This window comes from Gallus gallus, chromosome 17 (genome assembly GCF_016699485.2).
Source record: "Gallus gallus isolate bGalGal1 chromosome 17, bGalGal1.mat.broiler.GRCg7b, whole genome shotgun sequence".
NCBI lineage: Eukaryota > Metazoa > Chordata > Aves > Galliformes > Phasianidae > Gallus > Gallus gallus.
The window spans coordinates 3,262,881-3,276,122 of NC_052548.1; positions in this window are offsets into that span (position 1 = coordinate 3,262,881).

Here is a 13,242-nt window from a genome sequence, read left to right on the forward strand (position 1 = left end):
AAGGCATTCAGAACATCTGCCTTTTCCTTATCCTCAGTAGTCACATTCCCAGCCTCATCCAGTAAAGAATGGAGATTCTCCCTGGTCCTCCTCTTACTGTTGATATACTTTTGTTTAAAGTCATTGTTACTTACATATAGATGTCATATCATAATGCTTCCCAAATGACCAGCCTCTGGAATGTGCTATTATCTAATATGCTGGGATTTGAACCAAACAAGTTAACACACACTACTGTTGAGCTATGTATACTTTTTGATTTTTGAGCCTTGAAAGACACTTGCAAGAGGGCCAGAAGGGAGGTAGGTCTTCCAAGGGTAGTAGACAGTTCTCTCATAACGAAAGGATGCTCTCTAATAACATCCCCCATTCAATTGCTAAAGGCAAATCACTTCTGTTTTTACTTTTATCTGTAAAGTTTTAGTCATGGTAATCTAAGATTAGAAATGTGGGACAATAGGAAGTAAAAGTTCTGTTAAACAAAATGCTATTCTGTGGTGTGAGAGAAGAAACGTGATAGAACTACTTGGTGTTCCTCATCTAATTACACTGTGCAACTTCTAAATGCCATGCAACATAGGTAACTGGGATGTTCTGAATATATTATACAACAGCAGTGATGTGGCCCTCCAAAAGGCACCATAGACCCATATCCTGCTCCCCAGGCACAGAAGTAACTTCCCAAGGACATTTATTTACTTGTCAGCTGTGTGCTGAGCCCTCCTATGCCATACTCTGTGTAGGGAATGGGTAGAGGAACAGGAAAGGCTGGAAAAAGTGCAAATGGGCTGCAAAAGGGCTGCAGGTCTGCCATGGTAAATTAAACGAGTTGTAGGCAGAAGGATTTTAGTCTCATCCCCTTAACCTCTTCTTTTCTGACCTTAAGTCTCACTACTACCAAGTTGAAAAATGTGGACCAGGGCTTTCAGAAATATCTGAGGAATTTGAGCAACTCAGATGTGGGGAATCAATCCAAAGTGCTTGGGAAAAAATGTGATGTTTAGGGCTGATTAAACAACTTGGAATAAGAGAACTGCTGCAAATCACATCCTCTCTCCTTCACTTACGCTATCATACGTAGATCAAGCAGGGTTAACGTGGCTTCCCTCTGTGCCCCACTCATTTCTGAAATCTGAAGGATAATCTTAACCTATGTTTTAGACTCCTTATGTTATGTACAGTTTGCATGCCATTGGCTGTAGCTGAAGGACTAACGCCCATTTATTTGTAGTTATTGCTGAAGAACATCAGTTATTCAGTTGCTGGCTGGTGAATCGTTGTGGAAAGCTTTAACAAATGTAATAAAGCTCTTCCATTTGCACAAATGCCATACAGGCTGCCATGTAATTCTCAGAAATATTTATTGTTATATACCATTATGAAGTACAGCAAGTCGGGAAAAACACTTCTTTGCTGAGAAAAGGCAGTGATCTTAATGTAATGAAATTATAGATACCCACAGGAGGGTTATTGTAGTGACTTCTGCAGCTTTTCAGTAGAAATAAATTGTCAACATGTGTTCATTTCAAGCAGATGCTGGATGAAAGATCCTCTATGCTGCCTTTATCCTGCTCCTCCAAACCTTTAGTAGAGCTGCCTGCCCAAATGCATGGGAGGAAAAGAATGGGCCCAAATCACAAAGCTTCTCCTGCTGATCTGCCAAGCTTAACAGACTTCTCTATTTTGCTTTCCCACTGACCCTTCCACCAGTTTCTTATCACACCATTTCTCTCGTCTTCCTAAACTCCTCCCTTCCTTGCTCCATCCTCCTCCCTTGACCTCTGGGTCATTCCAGTAACTGATTTATACACCACTGAATGTTCCTTCCTCCGTCCTTCGGACCTTGGCCATCATCTCCCAGTGTGACGTCTTTTCACCAAGCCCTCTGGATTTTGCAGGAAAAAGTCTAAAGTCTTGGGAACTCAAGGGAAAATTTCCCTTGAAAAATTATCTAGGATTTATTCTTAGAACAAATAACAAAAGAACATTTGAATCAAAAGGTATCATTAAAAGGAATGAGTAATTATTGTATTTAATGGAAATTACACATATTTTTTAGATAAAAATGCAGGAAAAAGACAGGTTTCTCACTCATCTAGGGCTGGTTTGTTCTTTCTTGCTGTTTCTTACTTTTTCCTCTATATGTTTTCTCAAATTATGCTTTGCACCATGGTGCAAAAAAGGCTTCTTGCAGGCATCAGGGCATCCAAACCTTTCCCTCTTCATGGGCTTGAGTTTGCTTGGCTGCCTCAAGGATCTGTGTAGCATCACATATAATTGAAGGTGTTCTAGGAACTCAGGGTTACTAGAAGCATGGAGAATGTAAACAGAATGAGGCATAAACACAAATTAAGTGTGTGGCTAAAAGATGATTACAGGCTTCTTTGAAAGCTTCAGGTGCTACATAAACTGCCCCCGAGAACAGGAAACAGACACAGCACTAATCCAAAGTTTTAAAGCATTCTTTCTGCACTGACCTGTTGCTTTGCTTGTCTGGGCTTTGGATTTATACCCTGAAAATATTAGATATGACACTGGGTTTCTTATCTGCAAAGTCCTAAGGACTTCCATTAGTAATTATTATATTATTATTACATAAATAAAAGCCTTCAGTAACAAGCACTTTTTACATGCTAATAATGTTTCATCTGTAACACCAGTGTTGTTTAGATTAATCTGTTTATGAGTGCAGCTGTAGTGTGGAAATTGCTTTCTAAGTCTTTCCAGGCCATATACCATAAAGTTCATGCCATGATGACTGTGGAAGAGGGGAACTTACATGTTTTTTAGAGGACTTACTTTTCTGTACTGTCCTTTCATATAAATGGGAAACCATTGGGAAACCAACATGGTGCTGCTCCTTGGTGCCAATGCAGTAATGTTTATCTGGAATGCTTCTCATTTAGTTGCTTTTGGAAATCACATTTGATCCCTGACAATGAAATAGGTGCTGAAATGCTGAAATCTGACTGCCACGCAATGGCCTCTGCCCCAATACTCAACTTCAGAAAAATTCATCTGTCATCCCTTAGGTCTACTGCAGGACAGTTCGAGCAGAGATTGCTTCACGCTATGCGTGCAATGCATACACCATTGGGTTGCACAAAAATACAAAATGCATCTGCACAAAAAGGAATGAGGACTGTCCAGGACGGAGTGGTGGTGGAAGCTGGAAGGAAATTCGGGCTGCCAATGCCAAGGGAAATTATTTGTAGCTTAATGTCAGTTAGCTCACAGGACTCTTGGACTGACTGCAAACCACTGCACTGGAGTTAATGCAGAAGTCTCTCCAGCTGCAGGTAGACCACTTGCTGCCTTTTTTGCATGCTAGAATGATGAAGACATCTGGCACCTAGGTCAAAAACATGACAAGGCAGAGAAAATGAGCACTGCAGACTGAGGCACAGCACAGCCTGGAGCTACAGGGCTCAGACAGCTATGCTGGATTGGTGCAGAGAGGGAGAGATATGAACCATCCTCCCCACGGCACATCCATCCCTTGGGCTTTCACTCTGTGCCATGTCAGATCTGACCAGAATATTTCTGACAAAATTATTTTCCTCTGGAAGAGAGCTTTGCTTGAATTAACTGGCAGCTCTTGGAGGGATGGCAGTGTTCTTTTCAAGAATATTCATTCATAAGTTTAACTACAATGATGTTTGAATGCCTCATTTTCACTTACTTGGACCTGACGGTTCCCACGAGTAAAGCAGTATTTATTGTGGTATAAGCTGCACTGTGTAAACACAATTCCACAATTCTTGTTGTTTGTTATGGCTTTAGTTCACTGGTCAGAAGCAGCTGTTGCATTGCTTTTCCTGTGCAATAGCTTTGTTTTTCAGCCTAGAAAAGAGACGTGCTAAAATCAGAAGAAGAATTACAAACTATTTCATTATTAATTTGGAATGAGTATAGTGCAGTCAACAGATGTTTATGAGATGCACCCAATGGTATAGTTCTGTCTACTCTGCTGTACTATTTTTTCTATGTATCCTGGTTTATATTAGATAGTTTGCACTATTCCAAATATCCTCTGAGGTCACAAGGGAGAACTGGAGCGCAGCCCAGGGCAAGGCCCAGCTTCCACTCATTAACCACTCCCCACCTCCCCATCCATCATCAACCAGAAAGACCTGGATTATAAAGGCCTAAACACAGAAATTCAGGGGCTGGGATTTGAAATCAGGCTTATGGATTCTCCACATGTCAGCTTTTGCAGGGATGGATTGCTTTGCCTTTTGCCTCCATTTCAAGCACATCTGCTTTCCTTGTCAAGCTGCAGGCACATGAAGCTGCACAGCTTGCTGTCTCAGCACATCTGCTTATACCAACAGGTGTCCATCTTTGCATAGTGGTCCTCAGTGGGACTTGTAAGAAATCTAAGAGAAAAACTCTGTTTTTTCTGCTTGTGCACAGCATTGGACCTTCTTTCACAACTGGACCCCAGGAGAATCAAGGGAAGGCGGCCCAGAAGCTCTTGGTTGTGGTCTTGCATTGAAGCAAACCATGTCTGGTCAGTCCAGCTTTAAAGCTGTTACCAGAATTACATATGGGGCTTCAGGTCAGCATGAGAGTGCCCTTCAGCAGCCACCATGCCATAAGGCTACATCAGTTCTTCCCACCACCACCGCTCAGCACCATCCAGGAGGTGGGCTGAGCTGAATCAGAACCTGAGTGCCTATGTAATATCCGTGCAGTGATTTTGAGAAACCTTGACCTTTAGAGGGAGGATACCTCGTGACAGCCACTCATTACACATTTCCTGGAAGGAATGCTCTGAGGAATGAAGCTAATGAGCACAGGCCTCTAGGACTTCACTTGGCCCCTAAAAACAAATTAGGTCAGAAAAGGCTTAAGAAGAACTGTTGTGGTTTTTTTTCTTTTTCTGAAAGACTATATTGAATTTTCTAGCCTGGCTGATGGAGCAGAGCCTAGAAAGAAGGGGCCACCCTCTGTATTTCATAAACATCTTCAGCCATGGCAGAAAAATTCCCATTGTTTCTGCTAGGGAGGAGAGGGAAGTCCCAGAAATATGGCAAAGCTTCATGTTCTTCTATTACTGTTCATGTTTTCCTTTCCTGTTTCCATCACTGTGTATGGTTTGTGTCAAGGTGCATGATTCTGTGACTCTATGATCTAAGAAAAAAAAAAAAAAAAAAAAGAATGAAAATCTGGAAACCCATGGCTGTGACCACATGGGTTGAAAGTCCCATCCTCTCCTCGACACACCCTCTGTGAGGTGCTTCCTCCACACCACCACGTCTGGAGGTGGCTGAGAAGGCCACTTCCCTGCAGAGAAACTACTCTGCAGCTGCCTGATAAATAAGGCACCAAAGAATGGTGTGGGTGTTGCAGCTGCGGGGAGCTTTGAAGCTGCCAAGGGAAAAGGGAACTTTAAATAAACTTCTTTCCAAGTGCCTGGGCTTGACAGGAATGCAGCGAGAGATAACATTCTCTGTAATCCCAGCTCATTTGTCTCAGGGAGGGGAAAAAGTCAAACTCATGCTGTTTGAGCATCTCTCAATGTCATCCAATTTGTGGCACTGCCAGTAAAATATTAGTGCCTGATCCATTGAAATTAGTGGAGGGTGTTCTGCTGCTTTTTAGTAAGGCCTCGTTATTCCAAATTAAGGGATGGGATTGTAGGTGTGGATGGCAAAACAAGGTGGCTTCTTTATATCATGAGAAAAGTGTTGAAGACTGCAGCCAGCAAACCAAGGGCAATGTTAGACCCACTCACCCTGCCTGGTGAGGACGAGACCATATCTGAAATGTGGTGTCCAGTTTTGGGTCAAGAGGGATGTGGAAAACCAGAGAGGGTCCTGGGCATCATGACCTATGGGGAGAGATTGAGGGAGCTGGGATGGTTTAGCCTGGAGAAGAGCCTTGGTAATGGGCAGAGCTATTCACAGCCATGAAGTGCATTTTAGGAAACTGATGGTGGATGTAAAGAGGATCTTTTCTACTCAGATGCTGACGTAGCAGAGGAACAGATCATCAGAGAGGTGCCTGAATTCCTTCCCTGAGAAGCTGTCAGGGCTTGGCTGGAGAAAGCCATGGCCGACGTGATCTACTGCTTTGAGCAGGAGTTTGGATTAGAAATCCTGAAGGATCCTTTCTAGCCAGGATATAAAAATACAAGCCTTAAACTCATTAATTAACAGGGGGATTATTATTAATAACTGTTTAAATAGTACCACTGTAGTATCAAGATGCTCATGTCTCAGATATTGTACAAAGTGAAAACCAAGTCTTAATTACGAAGCTAAGTGCCTGATGTTTCCTGAGCAAGAGCCAGCTTTGCTTAGCTTAACTATGAGAAGTTACCAGCAAAACATTTTTTCAGCATACTGTTCTGACTGTTGCTTTGGGACAGTTTTGGTTATCATTGCATCAAAGTTTATAATACCAGATGACTCGCTTTATTTGAGAATTTCTGGGGAGATTTCTGTGTGTAGTGTAAGAGGAGAGATGGCCACATGCCATTAAGAGAGCACAAGGCTGAGAATGAAGCAATAGTGGTCATCAGGGTAAGCAGTAATAAGCAACACCATATACGTCATTGTTTCATTGTTATTTTTTTCATTTCTGAAATGATGACCGCGAGCAGAAGTGGAGAAAGCAGAAGGAAGACTAATAGCAGCTGCCTTAAGTCACCAGAGGCAGAGATTTCATAGAATCATAAAATCATTAAGGCTGGAAAAGATCACTGAGATCAAGTCCAACCATCAACCTGTCACCACCATACCCACTAAGCCATGTCCCTCAGTGCCATATTTACCCCGAGCACCGCTGAGAACTGTGCCTCCAACACTTCTTTGGGAACTATGTTCCAATGCCTTACCTCTCTTTCTGAGGAGAAATTCCTTCCTAATATTCAGCCTGAGATTAGTGGAGCTCTGCGTGCACAGCTTTCTAGCAGCCCTGCAGAGACTCACCGATGCACGCAGAGGGCATCCAGTGACAGAATGAAGTTTCTCTGCCTTTGGCTGTGAGTGCAAAGCAGTGTTACTGAGAGGACAAGGAGTCCCTCATGTCCCTCTTGACCTGTTTGAGGCAAGTAATCATTCACTGTGTAGATACTGAGCTATACGTAGAGCACAGTCAGCTTTCCCTTGGGGCAACACAGCTCCAAGGAGGCAGAGAACATCACTGAAAATGTAGGCTGTACGATGGCAATAGGACTTCCCAGCATGAGAGCCCACATACCAGATGTGGTTGGCAGCACGAGGACCTGAAAGGACCCCAGACAGCTGGGCTTGATGATCTTAGTGGTCTTCTCCAACCATAGTGATTCTATGCTTCCAAGAGCACTTCCACGGCTGTTCTTACCCAGAAATCAAAGTTCGTTCAGTGGAAAAGCAAGCGTGGGAAAAGCTGGCCATTTCTGGTGTCTTAGCAGAGAGGTGGGCAGCAAAGCCATGCCTTGAGCTGAAGTGTGTGCTTATTCCCATTCCCCCCTCACCCTCTCCTTTTGGTGGGTCAAACATGAGAGCATGCTGAGTTATGTCTCACAGCTTAGGGTGGATCCAGAACCAAGGGCTGTCCCACATGGCTTCTCCAAATAATGCTTAGTATTTCTTTTATTAAAGTTTGTCTCCCAAAAGCAGAGTTGTCCCTCTCTGCCAAAAACAAGCTAATTATTTGCTGGGATTGGCCCAAGCCCTGGGTTGCTTGCTCAGTTGCCTGGAAAGATGCCATTCATTTTGCAATGTCTGGTGTTGCCCAGTCAAATGTGTTTCTGATTATAGAATACAATCTCTCTGTGTTTCTGAAAAAGGACGAGAGCAACAGGAGACGTGCAGGGCTCCTTGCTCTGCATGGTGCAAATCTAAGTGCCAACGTAAGAAACAGTGATGGGAAATATAACAAGACTTTAAGGTTTTGCACTGATAGCATCAAGAATGTCCAGTGGATAGCTGGCTATTCTCCTTAGTCTTTGATTAAGATGTAGATTCTTTCTTATTTAATATTTCAAGCCCTGTGAAAAGGGGTGGGGGGGAAGCAGTTTCAGGGCATGAGGGTTGTGGTGGAAGGCAGCAGCAGTTAGGTGCTGTATCTCACAGGCATGTCTAGACACATGAGAAATAGGAATGGGTGAGATCTGCACTGTGAGGACATCACGGTGCTATTAGGAAGTTACGTAAGTTGTTTGTTCAATTCTGAGCAAGAAGCCAGGCATACAAGGGGAGCGTGGAAATGCAAGGCAAATTACTTTATCTTCTGGGCTTGTGGTCTCCCTGCTGATGCTTCTCCCTTCCTCCACAGTGGAGCTCCTTGCTCAGTTTCAGATAAAAAGTAGTAAGGATTTTCCCATTGCCTCCTCCAGCATAGAGTAACGCCTGGAAAAAAAAGAGTACACACTTAACCAACCTGTTAGCAGACCAAAGAGCAGTCGCTGGCTCATGTCTCATTAAGATGCACTCATTCTCCTGTCACTTTTTCTCTAAGCAGAGGCACCTGGGAGCACACGGCGTTACAATCCCGGAGGCTGTGGGATGTTTCAGTGCATTCATTTGAACACATCTTGCACTTGCTCAGGACTTGGTCGTACCCCGCTTTCAATCACAGAGGGGATCAGAGGTTTTGATTCCCAGGATCCTCTCCAGCATGGCTGTGCAAGCTGTTGAGTTAGGCTGCCTCAGTGCCTGAGAAAGGAAGTACAAAGGATTTCCTCCTGGTCCTCACCCAAATGATTTTCTGTATAAATCAGACCCTGGAAGCTTTTGTTTGATTTTGGTTTTTTTTTTTTTTGGGTGGTTTTTTTATGTTTTTGTTTGTTTGTTTTTAATTTTGTTTTCTCATTTGGGTTTTCGTGGCTGTTTTTGTTTTCACCTGGAATCTTACCAAGCCTCTTTTCGAGCCTTGCTCGAGTATTTGCCGTTTATTCTTGCAGCTCCATCTGAAACCAGGCGTTACGAAGGCAAGATTGTGCTCAGTGAATGATGCAGTGTGCCTTATGGGACAACAGCTGGTTCAGTTTGTACATGAGAAAGGTCAGGGATATGGTGGAGAACCCTCACTCAGGAATCCCAGGAAAGATCTTTGCTTGTAGTTCAATCTCTTTCATTGCCGTCACTGCAGTCAGTCACTGTATCAGCACCGTGCCAGATGTCAGAGGAGAAGAAGATTGGGTAAATGCAGCTTTTCTCAGAGTACAGTGTGTTTTGCATTGTTATCCCCTCAGGGAAGGCGACATGCAAGTTCACTCCATAAACCAAGCAGATTTTGTATTCGGTATTCAAATTCTCTGGCTGCCATAGAAGTCGTCGTTGCCCCATTCTTGGAGGTGTTCAAGGATAGGTTGGATGGGGCCCTGGGCAGCCTGAGCTGGTGCCTGATTTAGCGGTTGGCAACCCTGCCCATGGCCCAGTGGTTGGAGCTAGGTGTTCTTTAAGATCTCTTCCAACCTAGGACATACCACAATTCTGTGATTTATGTCTGCTGGCAAACATTAGGGATGCAAAGAGCTCTTCCCATTCTGCTAAGGAAAGACACAAGAGCAACAGGAGAAATGCCAGCGCTCCCAAAGAAGTGTTCTGGTTGATGACATCTGGCTCAGCAGGGAAAGGCACCTAGAGGCTTTTCCTCTCCTCACCACCAGCTGTGGGATGTCCAGGCCTGACTACAATGAAAATCAGGCTGCATGACTTCATTAATGATTTGCCAGGAACAAACAATGTGGTGAGCATGTGCTGTGGCCATGAATCAGCCACAGAAATGGCTCTTCCAGATCTGGTGGTGGCTTCGGTTGGTATGGCCTCATACTGCACTCAGTGCAATGAGCCTGGGGCTTGGTGTGGGGAAGTGTGAAAATCAAAATGGTTCTTGAGCTGCACAGTGTGGTTGACAGTCTGTGACTGTGAAGGGAGGAGAGCTTTTCCTTTGCATGAATAATAAGGGAAAACTGAGGCCAAGGAGAGTCATGAGAGTAATGCTTGTAATGAGGCATATGAATAAACACATAGATGCTGCTTCCAAGTTTTAATTCAGCAGTTCCAGGTTAAGCTTATGGGAATCTTCACAGTGCTTATGATTGCTTAAGATGTTTAATTGATTTTTCTTAATATTTTTTCATAAACTAATTAAAAGAGATTTCATCATATAATACAGATAATTATTTTCCAGTGTAGGTTAGATTATTTTTACCTATTCCTTCTAACTCACTTTCATAGAATCATAGAAGCGTTTGGGTTGGAAGGGACCTTTAAAGACCATCTGGTCCCATTCCCTGCAATGAGCAGGGGCACCCACAGCTCCATCACTGCTCAGAGCCTGGTCCAGGCTTTTACTGAGTTTTAATTTCAGATACCACACACGTCAAGATTAAATTGCTTCAATAGACTGATATATTCCAAATATTGGAAATACTCAATATTCAGGACTCAAATATCCAATATACTGAAATATTCTGATATCTCATTATGATTAAATAGCAACACTCTGAAAAGGAATGCACTGCAATGTGAAATTCAGCTTGAGAAGAATTGGCAAAATTAAACATCACAAAACCTTTTCTTGCAATTTGTTCATTGGAAGGCATCCCCTTACTTGTGGTTGAAATACTTAATCCTGTGTATGATGCATGCCTGGAATTTCTCCCAGATATCTTCACTCTATAAAGCAGTTATCTTGCTTTTTCATGGGAAGTAGTTGAAACTCGATCAAAGGTACTGTAGGAGCTGCCTGTACCACTGCATTCATAGGTGCTGTATTCCATGGGGGTTGGTTCGCGCACATCCAGTAAGGAAATTTTGCCTTATGAATACTTTCTGTGCCTTCTACAAATACAATCATCATCATCACACGTTTCCCCATTGGGGTCATCACTGTAATTTTTGCAGTGCCCATCGGATGATGTAGAGCTAACATAAAGATACATGTGTTTTATTGTGGGTCAGGGGGCATAAGCCCCACATGGGATACAAGGCAATGTTTTCATAGGTGGTTACTCACTCTGTGCAAGTGCTTTTGAGGGATGGTGAGGGCATGGATGCACCTCGCACAATGTTTGTGAAAATCGAGATGGACTCAAATGGTGCCCTTGACTTGTTAGAGCTTGAAGAATGAATGTGAGCAAATGTAAAGTGAACTGCATGCTGAATGTGGTTCTCAGTGGGATCCTGAGTCCAAACTTGCTGTCCTGTTGCTGACTGGTGCGTGATCTGAGACAAACCAGAACCAAGCGCTGGGATACAGCGTGAGATGTGGTAAGGGGATGGAAGGAAAAGGAAGCATTAACGCAGGCCAGGAACACATCCACCTCCACACGAGCCCGGTTAGCCATGCTGCCTGCCCTGCATCCTGCCCGGGAGGGCCCCAACCTTGTGATGTGTGGGAGGGTGGGATTCATCACCCAGACACCATGAGTGTTGCACCACCAGCACCTGACATGGTGACCGCCAAAGCTGGTGCTGGAGCTGGACCACTCTGGTGCTGGTGGAGCATGGCCATACTGAGTCAGAGACACAAACAGAGATCTGAGCGAGCTGGTAATCAAATGCCAATGGATTTCTAAGCAAGCTGCATGTTCTGCTCCAACTATTTCTGGTCTTTCTGGAAAACCCCTGCCAAAATCCATCCCAAGCTCTGGCAAGTCAAAACAGTATCTTCCAAAACTATTTTCTTCCTTCTTTAATACCTACAAATGTGGTTTTATCCCTAAGAAGAGGAAGGGGGCAATGGTGTCCCAGTGCCCTTCTGCTAACGAGTTTCTGTCTGCTTCCATTTTTGAGACACAGGAGCTCTCAGTTGCATGACACTGCCTGGGAGCACCAAGGGGAAGGCAGCAGGAAGTGTGGTTGGCACAAACAGAGTGGCACAGAAGAGAGACGTACTCAAGGAAAAGGAAAGAGGAAACACTGGTCAACAGTTTGCACTTTCCTTCTTCCTCTGCATGGAAAGAAAATAGCACAGAAAAGGCCTGGCACAAATTTTATGTTGATTTTTTTTGTTATTAAGAGAGGAATCACCGCCTGATGTCAGAGGGAGAGTGAGGCAGACCTGGAATGTACACAGGAATGTGGGTGAGAGTGAGCAGTCCCAGTGCTGCTCAGTGACTGATGTTGTTCCACGCATTCTTTCAAGGGAGTGATTTAATCCGGAGGGGACAGGGACTGCCCCTACTGGGGAGTTACTCAGAATTTTCCAGATGAGTCCAACAACTGCAGACTGCGACGGCTGAATCTGGCTTTAAGTCACTCCTGAGATTTGAAAGTATTTGCAGTTCTCCAGGACTCATTTCAGAGCTTCTCCCGTTCCAACTAAAACCAAGTGAATAACAGAAACCTGTTTGCAAGACCTCTGGTACAGGAATAAGGCATTCAGTCTCCCTTGGGTGAAATCAAGGCTATTGGCACTACTGGTCCTTCCAGCAGAGGAGTTTCTCTCCCCAGCCATGGCTCCCAAAACCATTGCTTGTCCACTTTCCCAAAATAATTCCCTATTAGGAAGGCAGCATCTCTGCAGCCAAGAGAGGGGAACACCAGAAGCACATTACGAGCCCCACTGAATTTCTTGTAGCAAGCAATGGAAATTCGAGCAACGGGGCTTCTTCACTGGTTATAATGGGGAGCATAGCACTGGGGCTGGGGCTGACTCCTGGGGTACTCCTCCAGCACAGGTGACCTGGAATGAGGCTTTGCTACCATGGCCACCTGCCTCTGGGGACAGCCAGGCCACCTGGATGTTTTGTGTTCGTGTCTTGGTCTTTCTGGGGTTTCAATCAGAAATTCCGGCCTGGTCTTAGCAACTTCTGCTGACAAGCATTTCTGTGAAACTGGTACTTTCCAGAAAAAAAAGAGAAAAAGTGTGGTCTTGGTGAAACATTCATGGCTTGCACTTTCTGGGATGTTGTTTATCCTTGTGGAAAAAGAAGAAAAAGAAGGGAAGAGAAGAAAGGAGGGAAGAGGAGAGGAGAGGAGAGGAGAGGAGAGGAGAGGAGAGGAGAGGAGAGGAGAGGAGAGGAGAGGAGAGGAGAGGAGAGGAGAGGAGAGGAGAGGAGAGGAGAGGAGAGGAGAGGAGAGGAGAGGAGAGGAGAGGAGAGGAGAGGAGAGGAATCAATTTAATCTTCTTTTTTGAAACACTGCCAGTTGCCTTTAACTTCACCTGCTTTCTCTGGTAGCAACCGCTAATGCAGAATTGAGAAACAGATTGTTTTCTTCTCCCTTGGAGCTTGTTCTTTCAGAAACAAATGTGAATGATGTAGGTTTATGTGTTCTGTAATACAGGCCGCATCAAGCA